General features: G+C 46.6%; 1 protein-coding gene across 7 annotated transcripts in view; it reads left to right on the forward strand.

The window, feature by feature from the left end:
- Positions 1 to 905: 905 nt before the first annotated feature.
- The window catches only part of TZP (zinc knuckle (CCHC-type) family protein), a 48575-nt gene continuing 27963 nt past the window's right edge, over positions 906 to 21517 (forward strand). For 4 of the 7 annotated variants that reach the window (XR_015265110.1, XM_086793040.1, XM_086793039.1 and 1 more), the window contains exon 1: positions 922 to 1085. The gene's annotated coding sequence lies outside the window, so the exon portion shown is untranslated. Of the gene's footprint in view, positions 1154 to 21517 lie in introns of all 7 variants that reach the window. The other 3 variants (XM_086793036.1, XM_086793038.1, XM_086793037.1) reach the window with 3 other exon arrangements.

Consider the following 21517-nt stretch of genomic DNA (forward strand, 5'->3'; position numbering starts at 1 on the left):
TAAGACAGAGAATGCGGGAGAAGGGAGAGGCGAAAATGGGGAGGGCTGGGAGAGAGAACACAAGAGAAAGAATGGGAGAGGACGAAAGCAGGATAGGGCTGAGAACAAGGACACGAGAGAGAGAGAGAGAGAGAGAGAGAGAGAGAGAGAGAGAGAGAGAGAGAGAGAGAGAGAGAGAGAGAGAGAGAGAGATTAACGTTGGTAGAATGCAACACAAGGGCATATACGACCAACAATGGGACTTGAACTCGGGTGGATCATGGCCATTATAAGGGCCCTCGTACTAGCCAATCTGCCCCACTTATGGGTGGCAGAAAGGTAGTGCGAGGGTCCTCTTGTATTACACACACACTACTGGAGAGAGGTATTAATGTCGGTAGAATGCAACACAAGGGCATATACGACCAACAGTGGGACTTGAACTCGGGTGAGAGAGAGAGAGAGAGAGAGAGAGAGAGAGAGAGAGAGAGGTTTAAAAATAAATAGATAAAATGGAAAAAATTGAAGAAAACAAAACCCCCACCTCCCCCCAAGTGGCGAGGTTGCCACTTGGGATGGGGATGTGGGGTTTTGTCATGAATAGGCTACCTAAATTATATAGTGGGTCTAACCACTTGTTCATACGACTTTGATGTATGTGTGTGTGTGTGTGTCTCTTTCTCTTCCATAGGTTAAAAAAAATAAATTATACAATGCAAAAGTTATATGGGGTGTCCCTTAATGGACTTTTTCAAATAGAAATGCAACTCGACCATTGTTAAAATCCATTGAATGGATCGTAAATTTGTGATACTTGCCATTATCAAATGTTATCCTCAAACTCGTTTGATTGAATTTGATAAGGTGTCACGTGAAATGGAATAGCAAAGGGTAGGGGTTATAATAATTAAATGAATAGTGAAAGTGTTGGTTCCACCCACCCTCTTTCCCTTTCCAAAACCATTCGCGATGCACAGAGAGAGTCCAACGATCAAATTTAACTTTTCATTGTGTTCTCGCAACAGAACTCAACGGCGAGGTTAGCTTCACATCGACATTTTGAGTACACCTGCAGAAGGCAGTAAACTGAATTGTCGAGCTCCAACGTGGGTACAAAGCTTGTCCAGTGGACTCAACTGTTGATGTTCTTCACATCTGAAATGTCTTGGTCTAGGTAGTTTTGAAATCAATACGGATGCATGCTTTTGCCGCATGACTGAGTGTGTGTGTGTGTGTGTGTGTATCATGATGTTTTGTGAGAGAGACTTACCGTAACAGACAGGCAGGAATATAAGCACAGAGATCTTTTTTCCAAGAGAAAGGTATTTGGTACCAAAAGGATTACCGAGGCAAAGCAACGCACCTTACTTCTGTGTCACGATTTCTGAACATACGGCTGTGTAGGATGACCTTGTGCTGCTGACAGAAAATAATTGGTCTTTGGGATTATCTTCTAGTGATACCAAAATATATGGCAAGAAGAGCTATCATCATGGCGAACTAGAGAGAAAAATAAGGGGAGGGTTTGGAAGCAAGGATGTGTAGGGAAAGGTCATTGAGAGGCTGTCATGGATGCTGGGAGCAGGCTGTATGCGAGCAAAAAACAAGGAGCCATTTCAGATTCTGCAAATGACAGCAACGTGAAGATCGAGGGTCTGCTTGCTACTTTAGATTCTGCAAATGACAGCAGCGAGGGGTCTACTTGCCAGGTCAGATTCTGCAAATGACAGGAATGTGATCGAGGTCTGCCTGCAGGTCGGTTTTGAAAGTTGCCTTACATCCTGGAAATGACAGCGACACAAGATTTGAACCCTGTTTGCCTGGTCAATTTCCCCAGAAAGTGCCTCAGGAATGTCTGATGGAGAAGGGAGGAGCAATGAGATTTTGATTCTCGTGCAGGACAGTTTGTTAGTAGGATCTAAGTCAGCTAGTTAGTAGGATGAAGACTGGAGAGCATATATTGTATGCGATGCACTCGAAGCTTTCACCTCTTAGGAGAGTACTGAAAGGTACAAAATTTACCATATGGTACCAAAAGCATTTTAGCATAAAGGGGGGTTAAGTATGAGTGTGGAGTCTGCTACGGTGAAGTGGCACAAGAGAGAGCAGACTGGCTCCCACTGGTGATGTATGTTGAATCTTTTAGGTGATGGATCCCTCTAGATAGAATGGAGCCAAATAGAGAGACTACAATAGTCTTCAGTAAACCTTTATCCCTCTATCCTCTTTATGTATGAAACCAAGTGAGATGAGGATTTATCTGGAGTGGGTGGAATGTGAATGGTGGGATTGGGTAATGGGTTTGAGGTGTGAGTCATATGAATATCATGAACCGTAGCTTCTCTATCGAAGTTGCAGGCAGTTGATATTGTGTTAAGTGTTTCTATCTTTAGTGGTGCAAATGCCCTATCAATTACCTTTTTGTTGTAATAATCCTTTCTATTTGTTATGATCCTTAGTGCTAGGCTTCATTATGGTTGAGTCTGCCCTACATCTCTGGAGCTCTGACAGAAACTCAGTACAAAGACCTTTGTATGAATGTATGCTCGTGTGTGTGTGTGTGCGCGCGCGCGCACATGGGGTGTGTGTGTGTGTGTGGGAGCATGTATTGATACCAAGTTCTACACCCACTATTGTGCACTGAAGACGTTAGTGGGGATGTTGTATGAGCTATGTGCGTTTGGTTCCTGTGATTATTGACACGACCGTATGTTTTATGGAGCCACGACATTTACCTTTGGGTGCATCATTTGCTATTTGTAGTATATGGTTTTCGACTACGTGGCTCGACATTCAGATGCACCTGCAGCACATCCTAGTCTTGGCCTGCACGATGGTTCTTTTGTGTCGACATTCTGGCCACGAGTTTTGAGCTCATTGTATGGATGTCTTCAGTGTTGGACTCACATTACGACTGTGAGGATGGGCTAGTTGTTAGCATTCCCTTCGACCCAGGAGGATTTTGGGCTAGCCTCATTATTGACATAGGTCTTCCATATTTACCATTTGATCCAGGTGGTTGGAGGGCTATTCTTTTGGAGTTTAGATGGTTCAGATTTCCCTTCAATCCAGGTGGTTGCATGATTAGCTTCATCATCGACGGAAGTTTGTTATCTTTTCCATTGACCTTGGGGGCATTTGACTTAGAGAGGACGCATTGTTGGTCTCATCTTTGGCATTGCACTACATTTCTTTTCATTTGATCCAGGAGGGGTCATATGCCCTTGATGATGATGTTGACATTTAGTTTTTGGATGTGATTTTTGGCTTTTGTATATAGCCTTCTGGATGTGTCTTTTGTGCACAACCACCCTTTGATTTCGAGGACGAAATCATTATAGGAGGGGATGGTTTGTAATGAAGCAACAACTTTTATATTAGGTCTAGGATCATGGTCATGGGCTCAAGTATATAAGGGGCTCATGGGCTATCAGTTGTACCCTTTTATGATCTTTTGACATTATCTCTTTTGGGACATTTGATACCTCTTGGTATGTTCTTGGAGCCTTTGGCTACCATAGGCTTATGGAAAGCTATTTCCATCCTCTTGGTGAGAGGTTAACTCACTTAGGCATCATGGCTCTTTGTATGAGATGATCTCCTTAATCTAGCATTAATCCATGTGATTTTCTTATATCTCAGCTTTAGTCTCACTCCATCACAGAAGAATCTCGTATTAGGACGCTGAAAGAATTGTGACAACTTTCCTAATATCTTAGAATAAGCGATAAGACAAACGTGGAAAGTGGCTACTATGGCCAGGTCGGGGACCTTGGTGTAGTAAATGTCATCGAAATTCTTTGTGCGAGCCGCATCTCGGCTGTGGTAAGTGGCATGTGCCGTTTGAAGTAAGGAAAGCTGTAGGTACTAGGAGAGGCCCTTGCTATCCATTTTCAAGAACTTGCACCAGGACCGCCTTCGCTTGTTGATGGGCATGAACATTGGGTCGATGCGGACTTCCCTAGGCACGTTTGTGTATGGTTCCCACATCTCAGGATTGTTTAAGAGATAGGGCTTCTTCCAGACTCGGGTTGCTTTCCCATATGATTTGTGGCTTTTCAAAACCTTGGGTTGGTGGATTTCCATCCACCCTCTGGTGCGTTTTGGATTGTTGGCCCTCCACTTAGCAAACATCTTTTGTGTATATTGATACACCAAATGGACTTTGGCTGTGTCGAAGGGTTGGTTGAGAGTCCTGAAATAGTTGCCCTATGAGATGAGGTCCCATGTGCTCCATTGTCTCTATATCCCCAATCCTACAATTTTTATTTTTATTTTTTTCGAAAACAAGACCCTTCTGTTAGCTAATAGAAGACAGTCTTAAAAGGCTAAGTATAAACTCACCTTTGAGTATAGAGCGAGGATCAAAGAATGAAGAAAAAAGGGTAGGAAGGATGCACTTCTCCTCCAGCTGGCCGCTCTATGAGGAGAAGGCTATCTCATACAATGGGGGGGGGGGATGAAACCACGTAGGTGGTCTATAGTGTCAAGTGGGCTCACCACCACTATCTGTGAGAAAAGAGCCAAGTCGCTAGAGCCTCAAGAAGGCTTCTCGACACTTCCTCATACGGTCAGAACCACCCTGAAGCTTCCCCCACTGGCCACAGAGGGTATGAATGACGTGGAGCTAGATGCTCCTGATAGACTTCGCAGGTGGAGTGTGGGTGCCTTCGATGGCTTCGTTGCATCGAGCTCTCCAATGTGGCTCTGCTGCTACAAATCTCCCATCTCTGGCTCGAACCGAGAGTCCAGTCTGACCAGTCGATAGGGCTGGAACTAGCAGTACCGGGATGCGAAGGTGAGAGAGGTGAAGGGCTAGTCCCCCACCTTCCTTCTTGTAAGCCATGACAACCTCGGCCTTAGTGGCCCAAGCAACAGGGCCCCATGTAATAGTATGGGAAGAGGTCGTGTCCATAGTGAAGATGCGAAGAATCCATTGCCAAATGTGTTGAGCCTTTGGGCAATCCCAAAGGCAATGTCGCTAAGACTCCAGGGGATGGCCACATCTCGGACATGATGCTGGTCTACCTCCAATGGTCAACACGTGTCTACCACCAAATTCCTATGTGACAGGACCCAGTAGCCACAAAAAGAGAGTGATCTTTTGAGGTCGAAAACTGTCCCAGGGCCGCTTCCAGAAATCTAAGAGAACTCACGGTGAGAGGCCGTGGGACTGCCAGTGTTTTGCTGCTGCCGGAGTGCTCTCGACCTCGGGCATCTCGATCCTACAGCCAAGCCGTGCGGTGTATGCAAAAAATGGGGTACCCGGAGTCTCCTCCTTGTCTGCCGGATCACACCAAGTCCACTTCCCAGGGTCCCACTGGAGGCGCGTGATGGGCTGGCTCTTCCAAATCCATAAACGCGAGTCTCTCCCTGGCCACCTTGGCTAGTGATGGGTCAATGTGCCACTCATGTGCATGGAATCCGATCACCCTAACCCTCTGTAACATGCATCCCCTGAAGTCCTCCAGAGGGGGCTTTGCTCTCACTAATATGCCATGAGGTCCGATTGAAAAGGTGAGCAAGGCGGAGCTCTCATTCGCACCATGAACTACGAAGAGAATATCATGCGTGATAGGGTCGAGGATCTGGGTCAGCCACTCCAGAGGGATGGCAGAGTCGATGTCGAGGATGAGTCTGTCCCTGCCCCGAATCCCAGTCAGGCCCCTGTCTTGGACCGCTGGGTGTAGCTGTCTTTTGGGAGCCAATCTCCAAGGGACCTAGTAGGGCCCGTGCTCAAAGCTCCCCAGGATACGTATGGGTGAGTCCCTAACATGTGACCAACAGGTAGACGGATCAGGGGTTCCAGGTCATGGGTGGAATAGACTGTTGAAGGGTCGGCCTGAGATGATCCCAAGTTGTAATAAATTGGCTGCAAATCTGTCCTCAAAAGCTGGGCTAAAGCCACGAGCCCACATCCCCATGAAGATCCATCTAGTGGTTTGTGGCCAAGGGTCCCCTAGACTCAGTGTACGGGCTGAAATCTTGGCGAGGAGGAAGTCCTTCCAAGGCTCGCTTGCCCCTGGAAGAAGGCCTAACAATTAGCTTGCTTAGAAGGGCACGGCTCTATATGGCAGGGTCATGATGCGCAGGCCTCCTCTGTGGCATGACTATATAATCACTCTCCAGGCCACCTTGGCCCGGGCAGGCCTCCTGGCGCTGCCAGCCCTCAGAAAGTTGTGGATCAACCGCTGAACTTGACCAATGCAAGCCCGTGAGAAGGCCCAACAAGAAGCGATATACCATAATACCACATGGTGGCAAGAAGAACTTGGTTTGCCACCACTACCCGGTTGGCTAAGGAAAGCCTCACTGAACTCTAGTATAGTAGCTTTTTCTGAATGCTCATAAGAAGAGGGGTTAACTACCGGGGAAATGCCCACCTGGCATCCAAGATAACGGAATGGAGTGCCCCTTGGGATCCAGTGGAAAGCATCAACTAGATGCCAAGTAGTTGGGGCGGGCAAAGAGCCAACCCAAAATCCACACGACTTGTGCCAATTGACCTGTGCTCTGGATGCACGACAGAAGATCTCTATCGCCTCTGCAAATCTTTGAAGGTTCCCCTCGTCACTTGATAAGTATGCTGTTGTATCATCTGCGAACTCGGAGTCTAGCAGCTCCTTGTGTGTGCGGATGGGGAGACGCAATCCTCCTGAGTTGAGAGAAAGCTGCTTATGGTCTCGGCTACAAACAGAAAAAGGTATGGTGCTAAAGGGCAGCCTTGCCAGACCAAACGAGAGAAGGGAAACCTGTCACCTCTGGCTCCTTGAATGAGAACCTGGTTGTGGGAGGCCAAGTAAAGTCCTGAAACACCACGGATCCACTTCTCTGGAAATCCCATCCGGCACATCGTCCCCTCCAGAAAGCCCCAATAAACTCTATCGTAGGCTTTCTCAAAATCCAATAGGAGCACAATGAGATCCTACTGGCACAACCTGGCCGAAGCAATCGCCTCCCAGAAAGTGAAGATTGTTAGACATCATCCCCTACTTGCTGGCTTCCTATTTGGTGTCCTATTTTAGCCTCTAGGGCTGACCATGTTAGTCAGAGGGGCTGGTCACCCCTCACTCATATTTTACCCATATTTATTCCCCATTTTATGGTCTTTGGATTTTCCCCGGTCGTGGAGGTATTTATCCCTAGTCGGCTGCCTTCATGTAGAGGTATATATAGCCGGCATGCCTCCCTCATATTTTACTACTTGCATTGCTTCCCTAGCTTGTCTAGCTGCAGTCCCTCACTTACGAGGTTCTCCCCTCTTGCTCGGGACATGTATTCCTTTTGATGATGATATTGAGAGTAGGTTCTTACCTGTGTTTCCTCTCCATCTTTCTCTCTCTCTCTCTCCCTCCTGTGTTTCCACTTTCCCTTCTTCCGCTGCACATTCTATCATGGTATCAGAGCGCCGGTGATTTTCAGCGTTGGATGCTCCCTCCTATACCTCTTCATATCTGCGTTTTTTCCGCCCCTGGACAGACCTGCGTTTTTGCGTTTTCAGCAAGGGCAGCAGCAGCACATAGGTTGCTGCGTTTTTCTTCAGGTGGCTGTCTACAGCAGTTTGCAGCAGTTCTCAGCGTTCATACCCCCCCTTAGTGCTGGTCGCCTGTTTTGTACAGGCCAGTAGCAGCATATTTGCTGTGTTTTCTTCTTCTACAGGTTTCTGATGCTGATTTGCTGATCTGAGGCTTGGGTGTACCTATTTCTTCAGCGTTTCCATATTCAGCCCCTTATACCTCTGCGTTTTCAGATTTGCAGCCATGGTTGCTGCGGTTTTTTCTGAACTGATCTTGCTGGTAGCTCTACCTTCAACTGGGCTTCATCTGTTGGACCCGAAGGTACCTTCTCTTCAGCGTTTTTCCTCATAGGAGGTGTGGACAGTGGTTGGCCTGAATTTTCAGGTTTGTAGCCCTTGTTTGGCTGCGTTTTCTTCTCCAGTGGACAGAGATCACTTGCAGAGGGGGTTTCTTGATTGGATTGTGGCTTTGGAGGCAGTTTGGTACTTGAGGAGGATTCTGAATTTCAGATTTCAGTCAGCGTTTTGCTGATTTTGGAGCATCTATACCTGTGTTTTGTTCTTGGCCTACACGGTTTCCCGGTTTCTACATGTTCCTTGCCTTCTGTTGGCGGTGGAGTGCTATTTTTGCTGGATAGCAGTGTTTTGGCTGTGCTTTGCTTCCCACGGGAGTTTTCTACACTCAGAGGGGGCCCTTCTCCAGCTACTTCACTTGGGATCAGTTTCGGGAGCTGTGTTGTATCTGTGGAGACATTCTTCTTTGACAGGAGTTTACAGTTATTTGGAGGAGAGCAGTGATCTTTTCAGAGATCCTGAGCAGAGTTTAGTTTGTCCGAGCTTGTGTTCTTTGCAGTGTTTGCAGAACAAGGAGGGTGTTTTGCCCTTTTGCGGTTTGATCCTTTCACATGGATCTTTTATCTGTTGCTGATTCTTGGGATCTGGTTCTACTTCTGGAACAGTCTTCTGCTATCTGTGATGCTTTTGAGGACTTTGTTGCCATTGCAGTTTATATTCTTGCTTCCCTTCCTCATTGTGAGGAGCCTACCTCTGCCTCTCTTTGTGATGCTTCTGAGGATGCCCCTCCCCCTGCCAGTTCTGATGGCTTGTTGTTTTGGAGGATGGTTTTTTGGACCCGGTGGGATGCTTTGGATCTGTGGTTGCTAACCGTGCCTGGGACACAGTGGTACTTCCAGAGTTTTTTGGATTTGGATCAGAATCAGGTTGGGCTTGTACCAGTCCGACGGTATCATTTTTCAGAAGGGGATGTGGAGTCCTTTCATCTTGCGATGCCCACCTCAATGGCGTGTACTTATGTACAAAATTGGGCAACTCATGCTATGGAGTTTGAGCAGATGGACCCCATATTTTCTACAGAGTCTTTACATCTTGCGATGCTTACCTTTTCAGAGGATGCTCTTATATAGCATTTGGCTACTCTTGGTACAGAGTTGGAGCAGATTGACTCTATTTTTGAGGGTTCCAGTGAGGAGCAGTTTGCTTCTCCCAAGATTGATTATATACAGGATCTGATCTTGGTTGGTTTTGAGGTTTTTCATACCTTCTCCAGGCTGGATACACGACATTCAACTTCGGGGAGTGTTCTTACACTTGGGTTTGGAACCATTATTTGGAGCAGCACGTCGCAGCCTATATGGTTGTTTTCTTCCAGAGGAACGGTGTACTTGGTAGCTTGTTCTGTTGCTTTTGCCGCTGAGTTGCTGAGGAGATTGCTTGTGGAGCTTTCTTGGTACCTGTTTCTGCAGTCTTTCATCTTTGATCGAGGACGGCGTCTCTGGCTTCTTGGAGTTTGCTCAGCATCCGGTGCTGAGAGGGGGTGTTAGACATCATCCCCTACTTGCTGGCTTTCTATTTGGTGTCCTATTTTAGCCTCTAGGGCTGACCATGTTAGTCAGAGGGGCTGGTCACCCCTCACTCATATTTTACCCATATTTATTCCCCATTTTATGGTCTTGGGATTTTCCCCAGTCGTGGAGGTATTTATCCCTAGTCGGCGGCCTTCATGTAGAGGTATATATAGCCGGCATGCCTCCCTCATATTTTATTGCTTGCATTGCTTCCCTAGCTTGTCTAGCTGCAGTCCCTCACTTACGAGGTTCTCCCCTCTTGCTCGGGACATGTATTCCTTTTGATGATGATATTGAGAGCAGGTTCTTACCTGTGTTTCCTCTCCATCTTTCTCTCTCTCTCCCTCCTGTGTTTCCACTTTCCCTTTTTCCGCTGCACATTCTATCAAAGATGTTGTCCCAAATGCTCCAATCCTGAATGAAATCATGACTAAGTATCATGAATCAAGTCGGGGAGGCAAGGCTGTAGTCTCCTGTTGATGGCCTTGGCCAAAATCTTGTAAGCGGTCCCAAGGAGGGTGATGGGTCTCCATTGCTGAATCTCCTATCTTTCACCACCCTCTTTGGGAATGAAGTGTATCAAGTCCTCTGAAAGCCTCTCGCGCATGGCACCCGTAGTCATAATCTCGTTGAAGGCAGCTCTAGGCCCGCCTTCCATGAGATCCTAGTGATGAAGAAACAAGGAGACTGGAAACCTGTCCGCTCCTGGGCATTCGCCCCTAGGAAGTGCTGTAGGCCTCTGCGAACTCCTTAGCTATGAAGGGAGTCAGTAGGGAGGTCTAGAGAACAGGGGAAACCACCTCTCTCATATGTCGCCAGATCCGCTCTCACACATCCACCACGTGTGAGAATATGGGGGCACCAGTGAGAAGGGATCTAAAGAAGTTTGTGGCTGTGTTTCCTCTCCATCTTTCTCTCTCTCTCTCCCACCTGTGTTTCCACTTTCCCTTCTTCCGCTGCACATTCTATCAAAGATGTTGTTCCAAATGCTCCAATCCTGAATAAAATCATGACTAAGTATCATGAATCAAGTCGGGGAGGCAAGGTTGTAGTCTCCTGTTGATGGCCTTGGCCAAAATCTTGTAAGCGGTCCCAAGGAGGGTGATGGGTCTCCATTGCTGAATCTCCTATCTTTCACCACCCTCTTTGGGAATCAAGTGTATCAAGTCCTCTGAAAGCCTCTCGCGCATGGCACCCGTAGTCATAATCTCGTTGAAGGCAGCTCTAGGCCCGCCTTCCATGAGATCCTAGTGATGAAGAAACAAGGAGACTGGAAACCTGTCCGCTCCTGGGCATTCGCCCCTAGGAAGTGCTGTAGGCCTCTGCGAACTCCTTAGCTATGAAGGGAGTCAGTAGGGAGGTCTAGAGAACAGGGGAAACCACCTCTCTCATATGTCGCCAGATCCGCTCTCGCACATCCACCACGTGTGAGAATATGGGGGCACCAGTGAGAAGGGATCTAAAGAAGTTTGTGGCTATGGCTCTCACATGGGGGGTTCCGAAACTATAGATCCATCTTGGCCTTGCAACTTGTGGATACCATCTCTCTAAATCCCTCAATACTCTTGTCTATCGAGCAACCGGGCTCGCTAAGCGGCCTATTCCGTTACCACATCCTCCGTGTTGCTGCTGTCAAACAAGACGACGACTCTGTGGCCACCTATGTAGCCAAAAGTCTTGAGCAGTTTGTTGTGCTCATACTTTTGGCCTTGGGCGCCCTTCTGCTTATCTTTGAGCTCCCGGCTAATTATTGCACCAACCGAAGAACTGGGGTCCGAAGAACTAGGGGCGACTGTTGGGGTCTGTGTGGGAGCGGGGCTAACCACGGAAGCCGTGGAGGTTGGGGTGGTAGTCTTCTTTGGACAATCCTTAGAAGTGTGTCCTTTTGTGTGACAAAAGAAACCCCCTATCCTCCTCCTTCTATTGAGTTGTCTCTTCTTGACTCAGTTTCCCACCGATCTTTCCTGCTTGAGCTTTCTAGTTTGGAGTAAGCTTGGGTGTATTAGTTGAGTTCTTGGAGCCAGTTTCCCACTGGTCTTTCCTGCTTGAGCTTTCTAGTTTGGAGTAAGCTTGGGTGCATTAGTTGAGTTCTTGGAGCCAAAGGCTCCCATGCTTTGTCTTGGGGAAGACCTCGTCTGGTTCTGGCCTTTTCCCCCCAAGGTGGGTGCCTTGGGATTGGAAGGCTAGGTAGTCTTGGGCTTTCTGCCATTATACTTCATCTTAGCACTCTGCGCAAGTGAGAGTGCATCTTCAAAGGTGGCTGGCCGAAACATACGCACCTTCCACTAGATTAGTGTTGGGCTTGGGGACAAACCTAGACACGAACACAACAAAAACTCAAGCATGTAGTGAACGAGAGAGAGAGAAAAGCGTGTGGTTGGAAAAAGTAATCACTCATAATAATATTGTACAAAGTACAAGGAGTACATAAAAGCCTGGGGCAAGGTGCCTAACATACATAAGTGTGTTCACATTGGAAAAAAATTGTGTCTAGTCATAGGGAAAAATGCCCGTGAGTAAGCTGGGTTCACACTTGAACTAGCCGGGAGTGGCCGGGTGGACATAATCAACAAACCCCCCTCAAGCGAATGGTGTGAACGGAGATAGGGTGTAGCAAACTACCCTGGTAGAGGTTGTAAGCTCAAACTTTTCCCTCGAAAGAGGCTTTGTAAACCCATCTGCTATGTTGGCATGTGTAGGCACATAAGCCAAGTCAATCTCTCCTGCATGGAGCCTTTCCCTGACATAATGATAGTGAACCTCAATATGCTTTGTGCGGGCATGAAAAACTGGGTTTCGTGCAACTGCTAAAGCACTTTGACTGTCAGTGTAGATGGTGGTAGGAGATTGTTGCCCAACACCAAGATCGGCTAATAGGCGTCGTAGCCAAACACATTCCACAGTTGCTGTAAAGGGTGCTCTGTATTCAGCTTCACAGCTAGAAGTGGCCACTGTAGGTTGTTTCTTACTGAGCCATGAGATGCATGAGTCACCAAGAAGAAAACAGTTACCACACTGGTTGACACTCGCGTGTCATAGCAACCTGCCCAATGACTGTCTGTAAATGCAAGCAAGCATAATGTAGAAGAACTGCCATAGAACAAGGCAAAGTTTGCGGTGCCTTTAAGATAGCAAAAGACATGCTTACATGCTTGCCAATGCATAGTGCTCAGACAATGCATTTTGTGGTACCAAGCACGAGGAGCCTGTTTGAGACCATATAGTGCTTTATGTAAACGGCATACTTTTCTTTCTGCACCTTTTTGAACAAAGCGAGGAGGCTGAGATACATAAACATCCTCCTGCAAATCGCCATTCAAGAAGGCAGTTTTGACATCCAACTGATGTACATGCCAGGAGGCAAGTCACATAACTCCCAAGTACCATTTTTGTCAATGGAGTCCAACTTCGAACGCATGGCTGTGACCCAATTGTCATCCTCCAATGCATCAACATGAGAAATAGGTTCCTCATTACATGCGGTGGCGACAAGAGCTATATCCACATAATGTGAAGATGCATGGCGAGAAGCAGCACGTGTATGACCTGGCATAAATGTAGACTGTTTGCTATCACGCAAAGTCTCAACCAGCCATCTAGAAACAGCTTTTGACTTCCTAGTATCTGCATCTTCCTCTCCTAATGCATCACCCAAGGGATCCCGATCGATCTGAGGCATTTTAGGATCAATTTGGGGCAAGTTCAGCTGCTGATTTGGCTGATTTTCAGCAGGCATAGGTGGCTGTAAATGAGCTGAAACTGGCTCTACATTATCCACATTTGAATTGAATAAAGGCAACAAAGTATCAAACACATCTTCCGGCCCAATAGATGGCTGTCTTGTACATGAGAGGAGTGGTTGAGATGCATATTGATCAAAGATAACATCTCTTGACACAATGATCTTGCCTGTATTAAGCATATAGAGTCTGTATCCCTTACTCTCAGTACTAAAACCAATGAAAATGCATTTGATTGCCTTTGCATCAAGCTTATGTCTTTGTTATGTGGGCACATGCACATATACCAAACACCCAAAGACTCTCATATGAGGCACCACTGGAATCCTGCCATTCCATGCCTCATAGGCAGTCATCGATTTCAAGGCTTTAATGGGGCAATGGTTAAGCACATAATTGGCACACATAACGGCCTCAAGCCAAAACTTACTGGGTAGATCCTTGCTTTTGAGCATGCAACGTGCCATGTCCAGAAGTGTACGATTACGTCTCTCTGCAACTCCATTCTGTTGAGGATTATAGGGGGTAGTACACTAATGGGAAATACCATGTAATTGCATGTAAGATGTGAACTCATTTGACAAATATTCCCCCCCTCAATCTGTACGCAATGTGACAAGCTTGTGTCCACAAGCATTTTCAGCCATGGGACGAAAGTCTTTGAAAGCTGCAAAAGCACCTGACTTAACTTTCAAACCATACACCCAACAAAACCAAGTGTAGTCATCAATGAACGTGATGAAGTACAAGTGTCCTCCAAAAGATGGTTCCCTCATGGGAACACAAAGATCACTAGGAATGAGCTGTAATGGATGGACAGCCCTCATAGTACCATCTTTATGAAAGGAATTCTTGTGCATCTTTCCAAGAATGCATCCCTCACATACATGCTTGAAAGGAACCTGCATAGGAGGAAGCTCATGCACCATACCTTGCTTTTGCAAGCGTACAAGAGATGTGAAATTCAAGTGGCCAAACCGAGCATGCCATAACTCAGTGTCACTCAACACACGGGAGGTGGATGCAACCACAGCATCATGAGAATGAGTACTCCTATCATACATGTCAAGTTTATACAAGCCACTGCATAATGTCCTAGAAAGCATAAGAGAAGCCGAATCTCTTTTGTCATACACTGAGCAACAATGGTCAGAAAATTGAACCTTAGACCCAGATAATGCAAGGGCTGAATTAGAAATGAGATTCTTCTTAATGCCTAGTACATATAAAGTGTCACTAAGAGTAAAACTATCCCCATTACATGTTGTTAGCTTCACATTGCCAATGCCTTTAATGGAGTAAGAGGCATCATTGGCACGCATAACTATGCCACCTGGAGTTGAATTTTGCAAAGTGGCAAATAGATCCCTGCAAGAAGTGATGTGCTTAGAAGCACCACTATCAAAGTACCAATCTTCACCTGGGATAGACATACAAGAAGCAGGCAAATTGCATGTAACTACTAATGCATAGCCCTCATGAGCAAAGTTAGCCTCTTCTTAGTGTCCACTGTAGCAGCCAAACTTTGCTGCTTCTTTTTCTTTTCACTCTCAATGCGCTTCTTGCATTCCTCAATGAGATGGCCAGGTTTCCTGCAATAGTTGCATCTCTTCTTCTTCTTGGTGTCACCCTCTTTAGACGAGGTAGAATCTGAATGGGCAGGTGGTTCGCCCTTAGGCTTACCCTTAGGCTTACCACTAGATGAAGCCCCAGATTTACCCTTGTTTCGATCAAAGGCACCAAATGCCTGATCAGCAGAAAGCATAGTAGTCCTGTTAGAACGAGATTGCTCTTCCTGCAATAAGAGAGCCACCAACTCATCAAAGGTATACAAGTTTGGATTACCCTTCATGAGTAGATGAAGAGTAGTAGCAAAACCCTGATAGGATTCTGGCAAACCCTGAGCACTGTAGACACAAGTGAACCATCTTGAATGATCTCATCAATGTTGATAAGCTGCTCTCGCAAATCCTTGATGCGGGTAAGAAACTTGTCCATTGAATCACCCTCATCCATATGCTCAAACTCAATCTTCTTGCGAAGATAGGCAACATGAGCCTCATTGCGAACCTGATACAAAGAAGCAAGTACATCCCATGCACCTTCTTAGTAGAAGTGCATGAATGAATGTCCGGTATAACCTACCTTTTGCATGAAAGGGCAATCGAAGCATGTGCCTGAGCATCCTTGGCATCCCATCTTAGCTGTTCTGGAGTGGGTGGCAAAGGTGCAGAAGATATAGCACCACCTGAAGATGCATCATCACCTGCATCAATAGTGCCTGAAGCACTTACTGCTCGTGCAAGATCAATAGGCCTGACATCAGCCTCTGATACATAGACCCATAAATTCTTTGTGACTAGTACATGTTTCATCATATATGCCCACATAGGATAGTTAGTGCCATCCAACTTATCCTCAATGGAGAGCATACCAAACAAATCACTGGTATTCCCAGACATGGCTGTCACGAATGCGTACAAACAGGTAGTGTAACTGAGTCAAGGCGTCAACTGTAATATGACCCAAGTATACAACTGTGTTTGCTTAATACATAGACATAAACCACATCAAGTGGAGAGCAAAAAATCTGCGAAGCAATCCAATGCTGAGACCTTTGAAAAATTGGGGGAAATTTCCCAAATGTGTTTTTGTCACCTGTACCAATGCTGTAACACTGAAAAATTGGGGGAAATGCCCCAATGCCGAGTGAATGTGCATGTAACACCCAAAATGACTGCAAATGTCTATAATAGACTTGCAAATAGTGTCAATTTTTATAAAATCCCCAAATTTCTAGTGCAATTACGCACCAAATCTGATGAAACCAATGCCAATGTGTGTTAATGTTGCAATTTCAAGCTGAATGGTGAAAAGCCCCAAAATTAATGTAGTCGATTTGCTAATTTTTAGCAATTTCTGAGTTTTTGAAAAAATTGCAGAAATACTAAATCATGGGTAGCAGTCGGCACAGTTTTCGAATGTTGGGTTGCAATCGGCACAATTTTCGAGCAGCTTCAGTTGACAGCTTCAACAGGTCGGGCAAGTCAGGCAGAAGGTGTGGACAAGGCAGCGCATGGCAGAGCGCTAGCATGGACAGGGCGGCGCACGTCAGTGGCAGCACACAACAGTAGCAATGGGAAGGTACAGTAGCGCACAACAGGGTGTAGGTCGTTGGCTTGCTGGCTAGCTTCGAAGAGCTCTGAGATGGCAGACGACAAGCACTGGCTGGCTTCAAAAAGCTCTGAGATGGCAAACGGCAGGCACTAGCAGGCTTCGAAGTCTGAAGGTGAAACTTCTCACGCAGCTGCTGATTGTGTGTTCGAAGGGCTCTTGTGCGATAGGCCAAAGCTGTAGGAGTAGAGGGCAGCATGGGGAAACCCTAACCCTAACCCTAACCAACACGCTCTGATACCAATGTTGGGCTTGGGGGCAAACCTGCACACGAACACAACAAGAAGCTCAAGCGTGCAGTGAACTTGAAAGAGAGAGAAGCGTGTGGCTGGAAAAAGTACTCACTCATAATAATATTGTACAAAGTACAAGGAGTACGTAAAAGCCTAGGGCAAGGTGCCCAACACACATAAGTGTGTTCACACGGGGAAAAAAGCTGTGTCCAATCACAGGGAAAAAATGCCCATGAGTAAGTTGGGTTCACACCTTAACTAGCCGGGAGTGGCCGAGCGGACATGACCAACAATTAGCGTGTCAAGGCCATAAAGAAACTGCCCTTTCTTGTCCTTAGAAGAAATGCCTAATTGTAAACATAAGTTTGAAATTTTGCTGGCAACTATAGGACTGGTTGAGCATTTTGACACCCCCCCCCCCCTAAACTCGTCTTCAAGTCGCTCAAGGTAATAACCGCCACTTAAGATCTAAGACAAACTCGCCTCAAACATAAGCTGCCATACCTAATGTGGTGTGGGCATGAGCCCACTTAGTACACCATGGAATGGCCTCGCCTTCTAAATACCAAAACTAGCCAAGATCACTTTGTCAGTATCATTTTTTCTTACAACAGCAAAATAAGCTTCAAATTGATGCAACCAGGAATAAAGCGACGTGGGGTTGAGTTTGTTAGACATCATCCCCTACTTGCTGGCTTCCTATTTGGTGTCCTATTTTAGCCTTTAGGACTGACCATGTTAGTCAGAGGGGCTGGTCACCCCTCACATATATTTTACCTATATTTATTCCCCATTTATGGTCCTGGGTATTTTTCCCGGGTATTTTTCCCAGTCGTGGAGGTACTTTTAGCTCCAGTCAGCTGCCTTCATGTAGGTGTATATATAGCCAGCATGCCTCCCTCATATTTCATTGCTTGTCTAGCTGCAGTCCCTCAACTGCGAGGTTCTCCCCTCTTGCTTGGGACATGTATCCCTTTTGGTGATGATATTGAGAGCAGGTTCTCACCTGTGTTTCCTCTCTCTCTCTCTCTCTCTCTCTCTCCCCTGTGTTTCCACTTTCCCTTCTTCCGCTGCACATTCTATCATGGTATCAGAGCGCCGGTGATTTTCAGCGTTGGATGCTCCCTCCTCTACCTCTTCATATCTGCATTTTTTCGCCCATGGACAGATCTGCGTTTTTTGTGTTCATGCGTTGAAGCTTGCGTTATTGATACCCATTCAGTGGGCTGCAGTTTCCTCTCTTTAGGGCGTCAGTTTGCAGCTTCTTGGCAGCCTGACAAGGGTGTTTTTTTCTGGATAGCATACTTGTCCTTCTTGGTGGCACCTTCTAGGGGTTCTCAGGCGTTTTTTTCAGGACTGGACAGCAACATAGCTGTCCCAAACAGGCTGCGTTTTTTGGCATGTTTGGGCTTGATTTCCCAGCCCTGATCTTGGAGCTCTCTGAGCTCCCTTTTGCCTATCCTTTCTGGTTATCTTGTGCCATCCCTCCCACCCCCTGATTGTTCTTTGCAGGAGTTCTTGATTTGAGGCTTCAGCGTTTCCATATTCAGCCTATTCTACAGCCCCTTATACCTCTGTGTTTTCAGATTTTCAGCCATGGTTGCTGCGTTTTTTTTTCTGAACCGATCTTGCTGGTAGCTCTACCTTCACTTGGGCTTCATCTGTAGGAGCCGAAGGTACCTTCTCTTCAGCGTTTTTCCTCATAGGAGGTGTGGACACTGGTTGACTTGAATTTTCAGGATTGTAGCCCCTTATTTGGCTGCGTTTTTTTCTCGAGTGGACATAGTGTTGGTGTTGGACTCACACACTCACATACACAAACCTGCACATTAGGGTTAGGTGCAGGATGGAGAAGCTCACACACAGAAATGAGAGAGAGAGAGAGAGAGGGAGAGAGGAGTTGAGAGAGGTCCCCAGCAACCTGTCTGCCGTCTTCGCGAGCGTCTTGTGTGCTGTCTTTGCCAGCGACCTGTGTGCCTTGTATATGCGCACGTGTGTGTGTGCGTGTGCATGTGCTGCGCTGATAGGATGTCGCCTTTTCCTGCTGTGGTCGGTGTGGAGGGATTCGGCCGTCACCTGTTACTGCTGCAGATTGGGAAGTTGCCTGGAATTGCTGAGCGCCATTGACTGTGCTTGCTGGTTGTTCTCTGTACGTGCTGTTCGTCGTTCTTTTCCTGTTGTTGTCGCTTATTCCTGCTAGTTGTCATCTTCCTCTTCTGCAGCTGATCTCTTCCTGTCTACTGCCTCTGCTTCTGCATAGCCTCTAGGCTTGTCTTCGTGTGTGTGCAGGTGCTGAATTAGGGTTTTCAGGTGCTGAATTAGGGTTTGAGAGAACGGGTTTTCTTTGCTTTTGTACATGGATTTGGATGACCCGGCTGCTGCTGCTGTTGGTGGCATGGTTGCCAATAGCCTTAACATGGATCTTATTGAGGAGATGATCGAGAAGGATGTGGGTTATGCTTCAGATGCCTCGGAGCAACAAAAACGTCAAAGGCTTGATGTTGATGCAAGCTACACTCCGGTGAATGTTGGAGAGAATGCAGAGGAAAGTTCTCAGGTACCTTCTCCGGAGATTGCACGTTTGCTGCTGCAGATCACTGGTGAGCTTCTGCAAGAATATGTGAAGGCAAATAGCGTGCAAATGGCTGCAGTAGATAATGGTGGTGTGGTTGATGTATGCATGGAGACTCCTTTATTGCTACAACAGCTAGCAGATTTTCATGATCGTGCTGCTATCTTCTTCTTTACTGGGCGTATTCCGTTGTTGCCTCGTCTTAGAGCATGGTTGGGCCGCTTGGTGTCGCCTGAGGCACTTGAGGAGATTTATGATGGTCCGAGAGGCTTTTATGAAATACTTTTTCGCACTTCGGAAGCCCGTAGGGCAGTCGTGGAGCAGGTGCCACTCTTTTTGGATGGGCAGTTGGTTCATGTGGTTCCGTGGAAGCCTATGGCAGAGGACCAAGATATGTTGCGCCAGGCTTGCCCAGTTTGGGTTGAAGTGAAACAATTCCCACCAATGTTTTGGCGTGTTTTACCAAGTCTCATGCGAGGTATCGGTGATGTCTTGGTGGTGCCTCGAATGACATCTAGAAACCGAAATCGTCTATGCATGTTGTGGGATACTGGGAGACCTAGGCCGACACATTTGCCGTGTCAATATGGCTGGGCTGCAACCTTTAATGTATGAATTGAGGTGGGATACATTTGCTAGGCACTGTTTCAAATGTGGTGAGATGGGCCACTTTGTCTCCGAATGTCCTAAGAAAGAACAAGTTGCTACCAAGGATATCGTTGATGGGCAGTTGCCCGTGGAAGATGAGCATGATGCTCCTTTACATGATGCCCAGCACATGGATGTACATGTGGATGTTCAGAACGAGGTTGAGCAGCCATGGGTGGAAGTACGTGGTAAAAAGACACGATTTGTTGCCCCGCGGGGGGTTTCCTCAGATGCTGTTTGGCAGGGGCCTTTGCGTACTCATTAGGGGCCCTTACATACATATGCTCGTCGCCCTTTGGGTTCAGGTGCCCAGCAATAGACCAGGATTGAGAGGCCGAGAGGCCAACTTTCTCAGGGTACATACAGGGGCTCTTGGGGTGGATAGAGTAGAACGCTATCCTATTAGAAGTCGCCTAACAAAAGAAGCACAACAACAATTGCCTCTTGTGTTTGGTTCGAAGGGTGAGGTCATCTTGCCACGGGATGGTCATTACCCTTCGGCACGTGCTCGGGAACTCCAAGGGCAGTCTGAGATCACAAATACCATGTCTAAAAATGCAATGCTTCAAAAGGTTCATGATTTGGCAGATTGTCCTGGGCCTAGTACACGGCAATGTTGATTCCATTTCTGGGAAGGCTTATGAAAATTGTACAATGGAATGTAAAGGGTATTTCTTCGCGCCAAAAGCAGTTCAGGCTTTGGCGTACAACTTCTTGTCATGGTTGGGATGTTTTGTGTGCAGTTGAACATAAGCAGCATAAGTTGGCTGGCAAAGCCTATGTATATAAGGGGTTTCATGTTCTCCACAGTGGACATCCTGCTTCGCAGTCAGGTGTTATGTTTGCTGTTCGTTCGCAATTTCAGCCTTCTCTTGTGATTCAAGATGTTCATGGAAGATTTCTAGTGATACAGATTGTTTGGGATGATACGCCTTTATGGTTGTTAGGGGTGTATGCTCCAAATAATGCTCGTGCACGCCGTTTGCTGTGGAATGACTTGTGTGCTCTTTCAATCTCTCATCCTGGCTTTGTGATGGGAGACTTTAATATGTGTGTCTCCAGGGAGCAAGCCACGTCGCCTCATTCTGTAATGGATGGCCCGGAGAGAATGGCGTGAGCAAGGTCGCTAAAACAAGACATGTGGTCTTGGTTGCATCCAAATGAAAGGGGTTACACTTATGCCTCACAACAGTTTCGGGGATTAGATAGGATGTATGTTTTACATCAAGATCTCTTTTTGCCAGAGGTTCTTACTATGATGGTTGATCAGCAACAGGTTTTGTCGGATCATTGGCCGCTTGTGTTTGAAATGGTCTATCATCCTGTGGATGCATATAAAGGCTTGTTGGGACGCTTGCCTTTGCGCGTAAATCACACTTTTTTGAAGCATGAAGTTTTTGATGTTTATATGTGTCAATTGATACGACATTTCTCCACAAGAGTGTCCATGGTTGATTATCATGCTTGGCCAGTGTTCCTTACCAACACTCGGAAATTAGCGCGGCATTATGGTCTTGCTAATGCCTCTATACAAAAACAGCATGTGGCTCTTCTTGAGTCGCTTTTAAAGGGTTTGCAGGCGTTCATGTTTACTGACTCTATGGATGCTGAAGTTGTGGATGCCATAGAATGGCTGAAAAAGGAGCTATCTAGGGTGCAGAAAGCACAATATGTTCTCTTTAAACTACTTGCATGTCTTGATGCTTTGCGGGATGCTAAGTGTCAATCTCATCGCTTCTATGATAAGTTGCATCAAAAACATATGCGTGAGAATATTGTTAGGCTGATGG

Source organism: Cibotium barometz, chromosome 59 (genome assembly GCF_041138505.1).
Source record: "Cibotium barometz isolate CiBa-2024 chromosome 59, ASM4113850v1, whole genome shotgun sequence".
Taxonomy (NCBI): domain Eukaryota; kingdom Viridiplantae; phylum Streptophyta; class Polypodiopsida; order Cyatheales; family Cibotiaceae; genus Cibotium; species Cibotium barometz.